The 13,172-nt window shown below is 41.2% G+C and overlaps 1 protein-coding gene across 1 annotated transcript in view; it reads left to right on the forward strand.

Moving 5' to 3' along the window:
- Positions 1–13,172, forward strand: part of CHCHD3 (coiled-coil-helix-coiled-coil-helix domain containing 3) — a 335,977-nt gene that overhangs the window by 56,973 nt on the left and 265,832 nt on the right. The gene's annotated exons all lie outside the window — the stretch shown is intronic.

The following is a 13,172-nucleotide window of genomic DNA, read 5'->3' on the forward strand; positions in this document are numbered from 1 at the left end:
GGTTGCTCGTTTGTTCTCTCGTTAGCTGCGTCAGTGTGCAGCCTGCTTGCTCTGGCTGAGTCTCTACGGAGGTTACCCCAGGGGGGCTAGGGGTTAGGGCTGTGTCCGTGCCTGCCCCACCGCAGCAAGCTGCAATCAGCCCCGCCACTCGGCACCAGGGAACCGCCGGGGCTCGAGGCTTTGGGGTGGGCCGCGGGTTCCAGAAGCGGTCGCTAGTTCAGGACGCAGCTTTTCGCTCACCTGTCACTCAGATCAACTCTATAGATCTGTGTTTGATGGTCAGGGTTCATAGATAGTCATGTATGTGATCGATTCACTTATTTTTCCGAGTCTTTGTTGCAAGAGGGATCCGAGGTAGTGTCTGCCTAGTCAGCCGTCTTGGCCGCCTCCTCAATAAATGGTTTTATTGTTGTCTTCTGGTCAGCCTAGTTTTACTGTGTGTAATTTATTTTATGCTTTTAGAAAAAGGTTAAATATATTCTTGCATTTAAATTAAAGACAGGAAAATGCCTTTGGTCTTAAAGTCACTGTGCGCAAGCACTCTTGTGTTTTAAAGATGGTGAAATCAACTGTGATCCACGCAGTCACAGCTTCCATCATGCTTCACAGAGAATTATTTTTGTTTTATTAGAGATTGTGGCTGCTTACGGATTCATCGAAGTGGTGTTTTCTCAACAATAAATGGAGATTTGTTGTTTTACATGAAGGAAAAATAACAGGACTGTAGGTATTACAATCTGACTTCGTAAAAAGGCCGATCTAATTATCACCACATGAATTAAATAAAAAACAAAGCTTGGGTTATTGCATTATATAGCTTAATGAAAAATATTTTTACCAATACGTATTTTGCTGTCTCCCAGTTTTAATATATTTGAACTACCATAAATAAAATATGAATTAAGTATAGGTGTAAAATCTGAATTGCTTTATTTAAAACTTCCCAGGAGAGGCCGGTGGTCTGCGGTGGTTAGCTTTTGTGTTAAATGGGTCCTTTTTGGCATCTCACCCTTAAACCAAAAAAACCAAACCCAGTGCCGTAGAGTTGATTCTGACTCATTGTGACCCTATAGGACAGAGTAGAACTGCCCCATAGAGTTTCCGAGGAGTGCCTGGTGGGTTCGAACTGCCGACCCTTTGGTTAGCAGCTATAGCACCTAACCATCATGCCACCAGGGTTTCCGAGCTCACCCTTAGTGGGCTATAGATGAAGCCACTGAAGCCCAGAGGTCTGACTGCAGGTGAGTCTCCCTGTGTCTCCTGCCGAGTAAACAGTGGGCCAGTATGTAAAGGAGAACTCTAGTTTTCTTCCTCCTGAAAGCGGAACTACCCTCCTTGAGTCACAAGTTTTATTTTCATTTGAAAGAAGAAAAGTCTTGAGTTGGGGTTCGTTGACTTTTCCCAGGGCTGTAGAGAGTCTGGTGGATTAGAAGATAGATTTTATTTTCAGATCTTTGTGTTTTTTGCTTTCCTTGTGCTTTGATTACGTGCAAAGATGAATTTAAAGTCTCCCTTAGAAAGGAGGGTCGGTGAGAACGTAAAGAACTTAATATCTTTGTATGAGCCCTCGTGGCACAGTGGTTTAAATGCTTGGCTGCTAACCGAAAGGTCGTTGGTTTGAACCCACCAGCAGCTCTGTGAGAGAAAGATATGGCAGTCTGCTCCCGTAATGATTTATAGCTTTGGAAACCCTACAGGACAGTTCCACCCTGTCCGATAGGGTAGCTATGAGTCGGAATCGATTTGAAGGCAGTGGGCGTTATCTTGGTTGAATTCAAGAGTTTTATTAGTAATGAAGATTTGGATAAGATACAGTTTATTTCACTAAAAAGCACACACTATTTCATAACAAGGAGAGGGAAGATTGACTTATGAATCCATGTACCGCAGTGGTATTTGACTTTGTTTACCACAGCAGTTTATTTAGGTAAGGGTGCTAGTGTTGGCTAAAGTGTTCTAGCCCCTGAAAGTGGGCTTGTCCACTCCGTTTCGCTGGTATGAAATCTACTTTAAAAAACGTGCTGTGAACCCAGGATTAGAGCGGTGGTTAGGAAAGCAGACCAGAGTGTAATGTATACATGTTAATTGGTCTACTGTTGCTATACGCTAAGTGGCCAGATGTTTATGAGTAACGTACACGTTATACTAACTTCTCTGAATTACCCTTGAGAAACAACTAGCCTTCATCATCAGTATAGTTACAAGTTATTGATTATAGTTGCCCTTCAAACATGCACAGATCTCCACTATTTGAGGAAATCACCTTCTATTCATAATTTTCCACCTCTTCTTGTTTCATCTCTAAACTTGTTGGAGAGCGGCAGGCTGTCATTGCTGCCCTCCGTTGCTCTCCTTGCGCTGACTCCCGGTGTCCACACCATCTGATTTCCACTCACTCCGAGGGATGAAGTAAGGATCTGCCTCCTATGCCCATCCACCACCACCAGCTGCTGCAGAGTTGACTCTGACTCATGGTGACCCCACGTGTGTCAGAGTAGAACTGGGCTCCAAAGAGTTGTCAGTTTTTCAGAAGTAGGTCACCTGGCCTTTCTTCCAAGGCACTGCTGGGTGGACTCAAACCTTTCTGTTAACAGCCAGTCATGTTTACTGTTTGCATCACACCCGTGTTCATGGTAGATGTTAATTCATAGAACCCAGACTTAGCCTCAGAGTCCTACACAAGGCACCCCAGGCAGCTACTGGAATTGACACATAAGATGAAATCTCTTTATCATTTCTGCCATCTTGATTCATTTTTTTCCATTCCATTTCTTCTTTGTCCCTAATGATACTTTATCTTTACTCCCCTCCTTCATCCGATGAATTCTTGAGGCCTATTCATTTTTTTTTTATTTATTTTATTTTTATTCATTAGCCTTCTACTTTTTTCTCTTTATACCTTCTTTCCAGAAGAAGAAGAATTCACTGAGCTCAGATCTTTAATAACCTGTTGCCATCGAGTCGATTCCAACTCATAGTGACCTTATAGGACAGAGCAGAACTGTCTCATAGGGTTTCCTAGACTGTAATCTTTCTAGCAGACTGCCACATCGTTCTCCGAAAGAGCACCTGGTGAGTTGGAACCACCGACCTTTCAGGTAGCAGCCAAACACTTAACCATCATGCCACCAGGGCTCTTCAGATCTTTAATCCAAACCAAACCCAGTGCCGCCGAGTCGATTACGACTCATAGCAACCCTATAATAGTCATTCCTAAATCAGCATTTCCAGCCAAGTGTCAAATCTGAGTTTCTGGTTCAAATTTCTAATTGCTGGCAATTCCATGTGCCTGTTCTGCCGTCATTTTCAATTGACTATATCTGAAGTGGAACTCATTACCTTTCTTCTCCAATGACCTCTCTCTCTTTACCTAATTGACCATCATGTGTATTGTTTTTCTGGCATCTGGGCCCACCTTTGCCTTTTTGCTTTCCTCCCTCAGTCAATCACTACAACAAACAAACAAACAAACAAAAACAACCAACCAAACAAACCACCAAACCCATTGCCTAGTTGAGTAGGTTCCAACTTACAGTGACACTATAGGACAGAGTAGAACTGCCCCATAGAGTTTCCAAGGAGTGGCTGGTGAATTTGAACTGCCAACCCTTTGGTTGGCAGCTGAGCTCTTAACCACTGCGCCGCCAGGGCTCCAGTCAGTCACAGAGGTTCAGTTTTTCGCATAAAAGATTTTGTCTCTCAGACTGTCTTCATAGCCACCATCGTGGTTCAGGCCCTTGCCGTCCTCTACCGGGCATCAGAATTGCTTAGAGGGCTTGTTAGTAATACACTGATTGCTGGGCCCCACCTCCAGAGGTTTTGACTGAGTGGGTCTGGGGTGGGGCCTGAGAATTTGCATTTCTAACAAGTGATGCTGCTGTTTGGGGGGATGACACTTGGAGAACCACTCACTGCCTTATGCTTCCCCTTACAATTTTTTCTGCAAACTGTACCACATTAAATTTTCTATAACACCCTGTTGCATTGCTTTCCTCCCATTTTTTGCAATTGTCCATGGCACCCTATTTCTTAACATTTCTTATCTGAACTCCCAGCTCCCCACAGTTGAGCATAGTTTAACCCTTCCACTTTTACCTCTTACAAACAAGCCTCAGTCAGATGAGATTTTTTACTGTATCACAAGCATATCTGCTGATGCCGTTGTTCTTCCCCAGATGCCCTTTGTTTGGTGTCCTTTCCATCTGTTTAATTTAGACCCTTGCTCAAGTCCCACCTTCACGAAACACTTACCTTCACGAAACACTTACCTTCACGAAACACTCCTTGACTACCTGCTGACCTTGTTAAGTTTCCTTAATGCTAAACTCCAGTAGCACACTTGTACTGACTCAGACTATAATCTCCTTACTGGAAGGACCTTTCTACGTGTCTTCCTCTCTCACAGGGCCTGGCACAGGATTCCATCCATGTGGATTGACTACCTAGTGAATCGACTGATTTCCTTCTTTTGGGTTATTCTTAGAAATCACTTGACTTGGGAAAAAATAATTAACAAGGAAACAAAAATGGCTTCATATGGTTGATCGGTGGAAGGTCTGGTGGCGTAGTAATTAAGAGCTACGTCTGCTAACCTAAAGGTCAGTGGTTCAGATCCACCAGCTGCTCCTTGGAAACCCTATGGGGCAGTTCTACTCTGTCCTATAGGGTTGCTGTGAGTTGGAATCAACTCGATGGCAATAGGTTTTTACGGTTGATAGGAGGGTGCAAAACTGATAAGAGCTTATACAGTGAAATGAAAACTTTATAGTCAGTATAGTAAGTTTATAAGGGTTACCCATTTTTCCTTCCTTTATAAACAATATACTGTTCAGTAGTGGTGACTCTAGATTTTCTATAAAGCAGGGTCCTGGAGCAGAAACCTGGAAATGGTGGCCATGGCTGGGAGTTGGAGGATTGGGAACTTGTCTTGAAGTAATTTTTTGAGTAGCAGTTACATTCTTTCTACTTAGATTGTATATAATTTTCCTGTGTGTGTTCTAAATCTTCCCCAAGCTATCTCACCAGTTAGTGACTTACCTTATCTGATGATTGATGTTGGATTCCACAAATCAGTCAACCAGTTTTTATTGAACATCTGCTCTGTGACTAGCAAAACTTACATAATATTGCTGAGCCCTCTACCCACCGCCCCCAACCCCTGCCCAAATTCTTTTTGCTTCCCATAAGGCCAGAGGCTGTTTTTGGTAGTTTGGTGGGTACTCCAAATGAACAAAGTGTCACCTGAAGGAAAACAGATGACAGTATCTGTTGCCAATGATGTACTGTTTTAGTCCTTTACCATCATTTCCATGGGGTTCTTGGAGGGAGTGGAGGCGTAGCTCCAGATCAGTCCATCAGGCTGCCATCTAACTCAGTTACATACGGGAAGAGATGCTAGAGATTTCTGGTTTGGGCCCCTCATCTTACAGATGAGGCAGCCATACTCTAACAAAATGAGGTGTTTGAGCAAAACCACAAAACCCACTGGGGACTAGATCTGAACTCCCTGGTTTCCAGCTTGGCCCTCTTTGCATTTCGTATCTCTTTCTGAAGAAGCCTTTGAGTAAGAGCACACTCAGGACCATTTGAATTCAGTGGAAACAGGTTTGGGCTGTTTTTGTACTTCATCTGGTGTTGGAGACTTAATGTTGTTTAATTTCTACTTTTATCCCCAGTGAACAGAATATATCCATTTTTTAAACAAACCAAAAAATTAAGCTATGCATCAAAAAGCAATATCTGGAGGTAATTATTATTTTTTAATTTAAATTATAGATCTTGTTTTCCTAGAGGCTTTTTTGAGGTCTTGCAGCTATAACTCAGGGTGTTAAGATGTGAAATACTACATATACCTGATTCTTAATCCTGCCTTTACAAATTGTCTACTTAAAAACATGAGAAGCGTAGAATATAAATTCGGAGCTTGCCTATTGCGATACAGTGTCTGCAGCCCAGTATTGATGTTTGTTTTCACACAGAATGGCGCATGGGGCTGGTTTCTGTAGGCACTTATTGTGTAGCAAACAATAAAATGGACATTATTTGCATATTATGCCATTCAAATCAGAAATTTACGAAGGCATGTGAGTCCTGATGGAGCAATAATACCACAAAATAAACCATTAACTCGAAGGCGTTAACGTCTAGGTTGCCAAACTCTGTAACACGGTGCCTTCTGATACAGTATTTATGATTATGAATATGCAGTTAAAGATTTTCATTCTAGCATCATTATTAAGTTCAATGTGTAAGTAGCCAGAGTCGTCCTGCCAGGTAGCTAGACAGATGTCAGTTTTTTGAAGGCTGCCTTAAGGTACGTTATCCTTAGGAGAGGCGGAATGTCACTGTCAACTGGAGATACTCCTACTCTATGTGTGTTTGTATGTCTAAATCAGGTTTATTTGTCTACCAAGTAGATGGTGCCACAAATGGATAGTGGCACAGGGTTAATGTGTTTCTTTCTAACCCTTGAGAATTATCCTAGTCATCTTTTATCTCTTCTTCCAACCCATCGGTGTACCTTTTAGAAGATAAGGAGCAGGACAAGATTTATCCCGCAACCCTGGCCTGTGCTGTGAGCCATTTAGTTCTAATATCTTCATGTTGTGTTCCATTCATTGCATGGATGCCTCCATTATTATTTTTTTGAACAGCAAATGCTCTTTTGTATTAATGAATTTATTGAAATTATAAGATTAATGGATGTTTCTATGGAGCTGAAAATTTAATTTGGCTGTATCTTAGGGTAGAAGTTTTAGTTTAACTGTCTCAGTCCTGAGCGAATCATTGTCTTTGTTTTATATCTGCTGCAGGTATTGTGCAATTGTATGCATTTATTTTCTTCTGATAGTAGGTCTTCATAGTTTTTCTTCAGCATTTTTAAACTAACATATGAAAATAATGTTGTTGTGTGCTGCCGAGTGGCCTCCAACTCATGGTGACTCTATATGAAAGAGTAGAACTGCCCCGTAGGGTTTCTTAGGCTGCAGTCTTTATGGGAGCAGATTGTCAGGTATTTTTTTTTTTTTTTTTAACAATTAATTTTATTTTTGTTGTTGTCATTGAGAATATACACAGCAAAAACATATACCAATTCAGCAGTTTCTCCATGTACAATCCAGTGACATTGATTACCTTCTTCAAGTTGTGCAACCCTTCTCAGCCTCCTTTTTGTCACTCCCCCATTAACATAAAGTCATAGCTCCCTAAGGCTCCTGTCTAACCTTTTGAGTTGCTGTTGACAATTTGTAGGTTGTCAGGTTTTTTTTCCTTGGAGCACTGGGTGGGTTCGATCTGCTGACCTTTTGGTTAGCAGCTGAGCGCTTAACCATTGCACCACCAGGCTCCTTATGAAAATAATAGGCTTTACAAAATTGGCCATGACATGTATCAGCAAATGGTGAAATCAGAAAAAGAGATGGAGTACAGAAAAAATCCCAAAGGAACTGACATTTTTCAAGAGGCAAGCTGTAATTTTTATTAAAACACTTACAGAGATTGTTTAAGAAATACTGTAATTGGAGAGGGAATTATAGTGTGAGGATTATGCAAAGAAAATGAAGGAAGAGGAATGTCATAGGTGGGAAACGTTAAAAAAGAAACTGGTGTGTCCCTTAAAGTCCAGGGATACTGTAAGTCTCAAATCATGGCTGCATTTTCTATCTTTTGTTTTTTTACAAGTGATGAGGAATTTGTAAATTCATTCCATTCTTTGGGGTCATTTCTGTTCAAAGAGCTATCAAGTATATTATGGTACCTCCCTCCCTTTCCTCCCTACCCCTAGTTTAAGCAGTTTCTGAAAACAGAAATTTGGGCATAAGTCGTACAACACAGGAGACGGTTGAGGTGTAAGGCATTTATGCTACACTTTTCTATGGTTGAGGTGTAAAGCATTTATGCTACACTTCTCTTTGAGGATTAAGACCATGGTACTCACGTTTTTGAGAATACTCACGGAGAAGAAATTGAAGTTGTCAGTGATTTCATTCAACTTGAATCAACAATCAATGTCCATGGAAGCTGCAGTCAAGAGATCAACTAATGTGTTGCTTTGGGAAAATTTGCTGTGAAAGGCCTCTTTAAAGTTTTTAGAAGCAAAGATGTCACTTTGGTGACTAAGGAGAGTCTGCCCCGAGCCATGGTCTTTTCAGTTGCCTCTTGCGCTTGCCAAAGGTGAATAATGAAAAAGGAATACAGAAGAAGTATTGATACATTTGAACTGAGGTTTTGGTGAAGAATATTGAATATACCACGGACTGCCAGAAGAATGAACAAATCAGTCTTAGAAGAAATACAACCAGAATGCGCCTAAGAAGCGAAGATGGCAAGACTTTGACTCAACTTTAGGCATGTCATCAAGTAAGACCCAACTGATAGAAAAGGGCATCATGTTTGGTAAAATGGAGGGCCAATCAAAACAAGAGAAGCCCTAAATGAGACGGATTGACAAACAATAGCCACTACAATGGATTCAGACATACCGAGGGTCATGACAATGGATCAGGGCAAAGCAGCATTTCCTTGTGTTATACATGGGATTATCATGAGCTGGAGCCAACTTGATGGCAACTAACAGCAACAACAATACTCAAGAGCCGAATACAAGGTTAGGAATCTTGGAGTTTTCTTATTTGATCCTGAATGCAAATTTTTAGTTTAGAAATCTAAAATGTGGCTAAGGGGATCAAAAGATTCCCAGGCAATCAATAAAGCACAATCTTTGGACTAGCCAAAACATTTGCTTAGAATGGTTAGTAAGAACAAAGAAAGAAACAAAAACTTTTTTTTAGGAATCATGAGGTGCTCTCAAGCATAGAGATAGTTATTATTTTTAATAGTAGTTTCAAATAAAGGGTTTACGGCCACACTTGCTGTAACCAAGCAATTGCAATGCCTGACTTTTTCTCCCAGGGCTTATGGGCAGTGTGGTATCTTCTGTAACTAACTGACAAATTGACAGGGTTCGTGTTCATTAAGATACATTTGCCATTGAGAAAGAAATTACAATCTTTTCTGAGAAGATTTTTAAAAGAACAGGCTACCAAGTATGTGAAGAAAACATTCTTTTGTCTTAAAACATTTTAAAAGGAAAGTTGTGTATGTAGTGAAAAGCCATGGAAGCATACTTAGTGAGCTTGAAATTGTTCGGCAAATCTCCATGGCAAATCTGATTGGTATGGCTTGAACATTTCTCGTTTCCACTCTTTTTCTCATTTCACAAACTTTGCCAGTCTCTGAAACTCACTGTGCTAACAGGCAGAGTTGGCCTTTCCTTGCTTCTCTTTGAGAAGCCCATCCTGAAACACTGACCTTTTAGTTTAATAACAGTTTTATTTGAGAAAATGTTCAGATCCTGAGAGCTGAAAAGTGTTTTCTGAAAGGCCATTTTAAATAGTGGTCTCCAAATGGTGTGTCCTTTCCCTTATGTACTTTGGACCAGACCTATCAGAAGAAATGTATTGTTGCTTTCTGTATTCTATTGATTTAAAAACAAATAACATGAAGCTTAGATTTGCTCAAAACCCATTGCCACACTGGTTTATTTTCCTGCCTATGCTTTGGTTTGCTATTTTCAATTCTAAACTCTTCACGCTAGGTCATGTTTTATCTTTTGTTATTTTAAATTCTCCATTGTAGCTAAGGTAATTACTTTTTCATCTGTGACCTTGGACTCCAGACCAAAGAGTTGTAATTTTCCCCCCCTTTTCTGGAAATTGTTAGGGCATTAGAAAGTTAGCTGTGCCCTGGTAGTTATAGGTAGTAGATAGGTAGTAGGAGGTGCCAGGTCAACCAGCGAGCCCCTCGGGTGTGGCGGTGGGTTTTCCTGCCCTTTTCATTGCTAGTGCTTTCTCCTCCCCTCCTTCTCCCGCCCCTCATGGCTTAGCCAGATGACACCCGGTTCTCTGCACCTGGGTCTCACCTCACCCCATGGCAGGTGGCAGGGCTGACTATGGGAGGTTGAAGGGGCTAGAGAAAGAACAGACAAGTCTACAGGCTACATTTCTCCCTGCACCACTGCTTTGCTGCCAGTCTCCTGCACGGATCCCTGCCAGCACCCAGCTGGTCCCCATATGATAACGGAATTCTTTCCTCCCTTCTAGGCTGGTCTTCCTCGTAGTAAAAAGCTCACTGCTGCTTTTGGCTTTTCCGCCAGTAGGCAGCCCCAGTGTAGGAGGCATAAATGCCTTGGGAAGGTGTGAGACTGTTCCATCAGGTCCCTTAGAAAACCGGTCTCATTGCTTCCTACCTAGACCTGGTATATACCGAGGTCTTACAGAAGCCTGTAAAAAAGAAAATCAAATCCATCGCCATCCAGTTGATTCCATCTTATTGCAACCCCATGTGACAGAGTAGAACTGCCCCCATAGGGCTTTCTTGGCTGTAATCTTTACAGAAGCAGATTGCCAGGCCTTTCTTCTGCATTGCTGCTGGGTGGTTTGAACAGCCAACGTTTAGGAGTCAAGTGCAAACCGTTTATGCCACCCAGGGGGTTCTTAGTTTCCAGATAGGGATGGACTTTTGTCTGAGAAAAATTTTGCTGTGTTAATTTGGAACAGTCTCGGGGAATTAGCGTGGTTTTCCACATGCAGTTTGTGTATTTATCCTGAGGGTAGTTTGTTAGGAGCCCTGGCAGTGCAGTGGTTAAGAGCTTGGCTGCTAACCAAAAGGTCGGCAGTTCAGATCCACCAGCTGCTCCTTGGAAACCGTATAGGGCAGTTCTGCCCTGTCCTATGGGGTTGCTATGAGTCAGAATCGACTCAGCGGCAACAGGCTTTGGGTTTATAGTTTGTTAAGGTTCAGAGGACTGTTTGATCAAGTGGTAATATTTGTGATAAGCATTTCATTGTTTCAATTATGAAATTCTTTCAATTTTTGCTACTTATGGAGCTATAGGCTGCGTACAACTTGAAAAAACTTAGTGTCACATTGGCTCTTGTTTATGAAAAGTAAACACAGGTGTGAAAGCCTTGACCTTGTGGAGTGCACAGCCTAGAATTCAGAGCCGGCAGGCACCCCTGAGGACTAGCCAACCCAGTATGCAGGTGAGGAAACCAAGGCTTGGGGAAGCTAACTGATGTATCTGAAGTCTGTGTTGTTAGATGTCACGGAGTTGTTTTCTTTCTCTTAGCATACTGTTTTCAAGATTTATCCATGCTGTAGCATGTTGCAGGACTTCATTCTTTTTTATTGTCAAATAATACTCCATTATATGAATATGTTGTATTTATTTATCCATTCATCAGTTGATGGACATTTAGGTTGTCTGCACTTTTAGAATATTGTGAATAATGCTGCCGTGAACATGCGTGTACAAGTTTTTATATGGACATATGTTTTAAATTCCCTTGAGTATATACCTAGGAGTGAAATTGCTGGTATCACATGATGACTGTTTTTAGTGTTTTAAGGAATTGCGTTTTCCTAAGCCATTTTACATTTTTACTAGCAGTTTACCGAGGGGTTCCAATTTCTCCACATCCTTGCCCACACTTGTTACTGTTTGACTTTTTATTATAGTGGGTGTGAAGTGGTACCTCACTGTGGTTTTGATTTGCATTTCCCTAATGGCGAATAATGTTGAACAACATTTCATTGCTTATTGGCCATTTCTATATCTTCTTTTGGAGCTCTGGTGGGGCAGTGGTTAAAAGCTTGGCTGCTAAGCGAAAGGTTGGCAGTTCGAATCTGCCAGTCATTCCTTGGAAAGCCTGTGGGACATTTCTACTTTGTCCTGTAGGATCGCTGTGAGTCGAAATCCACTTGACAGCCACCAGTATATCTTCTTTGGAGAAATACCTATTTAAACCCTATGGCCACTGTTTATGTTTTTGGTTTTTTTATTGTCGAGCTGTAAGAGTTCTTTACAAGTCTGGATACAAGTCCCTTGTTAACTGTAAGGGGCTGTATGATTTGCTGTGTATTTTTTCTTGTTCTTTGGATTGTCTTTTCATTTTTTTGATGGTATCTTTTAATGCTGCTGTTTTCTGATAAGCCCATTAACTAAAACATCCTTAGTACCTTTTATATGTCTTCTTTGTTATTGCCCAATGTCAGCTAAATATTTAGCTGACGTTGGTTTTTGCATATTGTAATTCTTTCTTTGCTTATGCCCTGGGGCAAAACCTGTTGCCATCCAGTCAATTCCTACTCATAGTGACCCTATAGGACAAAGTAGAACGGCCCCAGTGAGTTTCCAAGGAGCAGCTGGTGGATTCAAACTGCTGACTTCTTGGTAGCAGCCTGACCTCTTAAACACTGCACCACCAGGGTGCTTAAAATGTTGGGATCATCAAATAATATGGTCTCCCCCCCCCATCAGAGACAGTCATGGCTAGTTTTCCATTTAATAGGCTCAACTGTGTGAAATAATAGGGTCGCGTGTGCATTCCTGGAGCCTCCCAAGAGTTTCTGGTGTTTTCTTTTTCATAATTTTGGGTGCTGGGTTTCTAGTAAAGAAGAAATAGTCTCTGCTTATTTCTCATGGAAGGCTCTCCAGGAAATATATAACATTTGCCCATTTTATTTGTCATTATAGCTGTACGAATCTTTATAAAACACGTCATACAGAACCTTCTAATTGGAAACACCAGATGTTTCAGATCAAGTCACCGGATATTCAGAATGTTCCAGCCGTGTTCTCGGCTCCGCTCTGTGTCTCTCTCTAGTTGCTGGCACTTGAATTTGAATTACACATATTGAAAAAAAAAAAAAGTTTCAAAATTACTGCCTTTTCTCTCATTAATCGTGGAAAAATGCGTATAGATACAAATGATTTTCTCTCTGTAATAAACGACTTTATTAAATGCTTCATTATCAAAGTGGTAAGAGTTGGGTGTCATTTTCCCTCCAAAAGTCCCTTCCTTAAGGGCTCTCCTCCTCTTCCTTGAAATTGTCACAGTTTAATGATAGGACATCATTTTAAAGAATTTGTATTTAATGGCTCAGTCCCCACTGGGCAGTAAGCAGCTCCTTGAGTTTATTATAAATTTTGGCAGGGGTAGAAATTTCTAGGTCACCAGGGAACTCTAGATTAAATTACTCCTCAAGTGTACTAATTGGTCTTTTCCATAGCACTTAGGTAGTTCCAAAGAGAGACAGACCACCTGGCAGAACTTCGTCCATTAAATCTAGTCTCAGCTTTACTTTCCTGATATTTTGTTTATTTTTAAGAA

Source organism: Elephas maximus, chromosome 8 (assembly GCF_024166365.1).
Source record: "Elephas maximus indicus isolate mEleMax1 chromosome 8, mEleMax1 primary haplotype, whole genome shotgun sequence".
Classification (NCBI taxonomy): Eukaryota; Metazoa; Chordata; class Mammalia; order Proboscidea; family Elephantidae; genus Elephas; species Elephas maximus.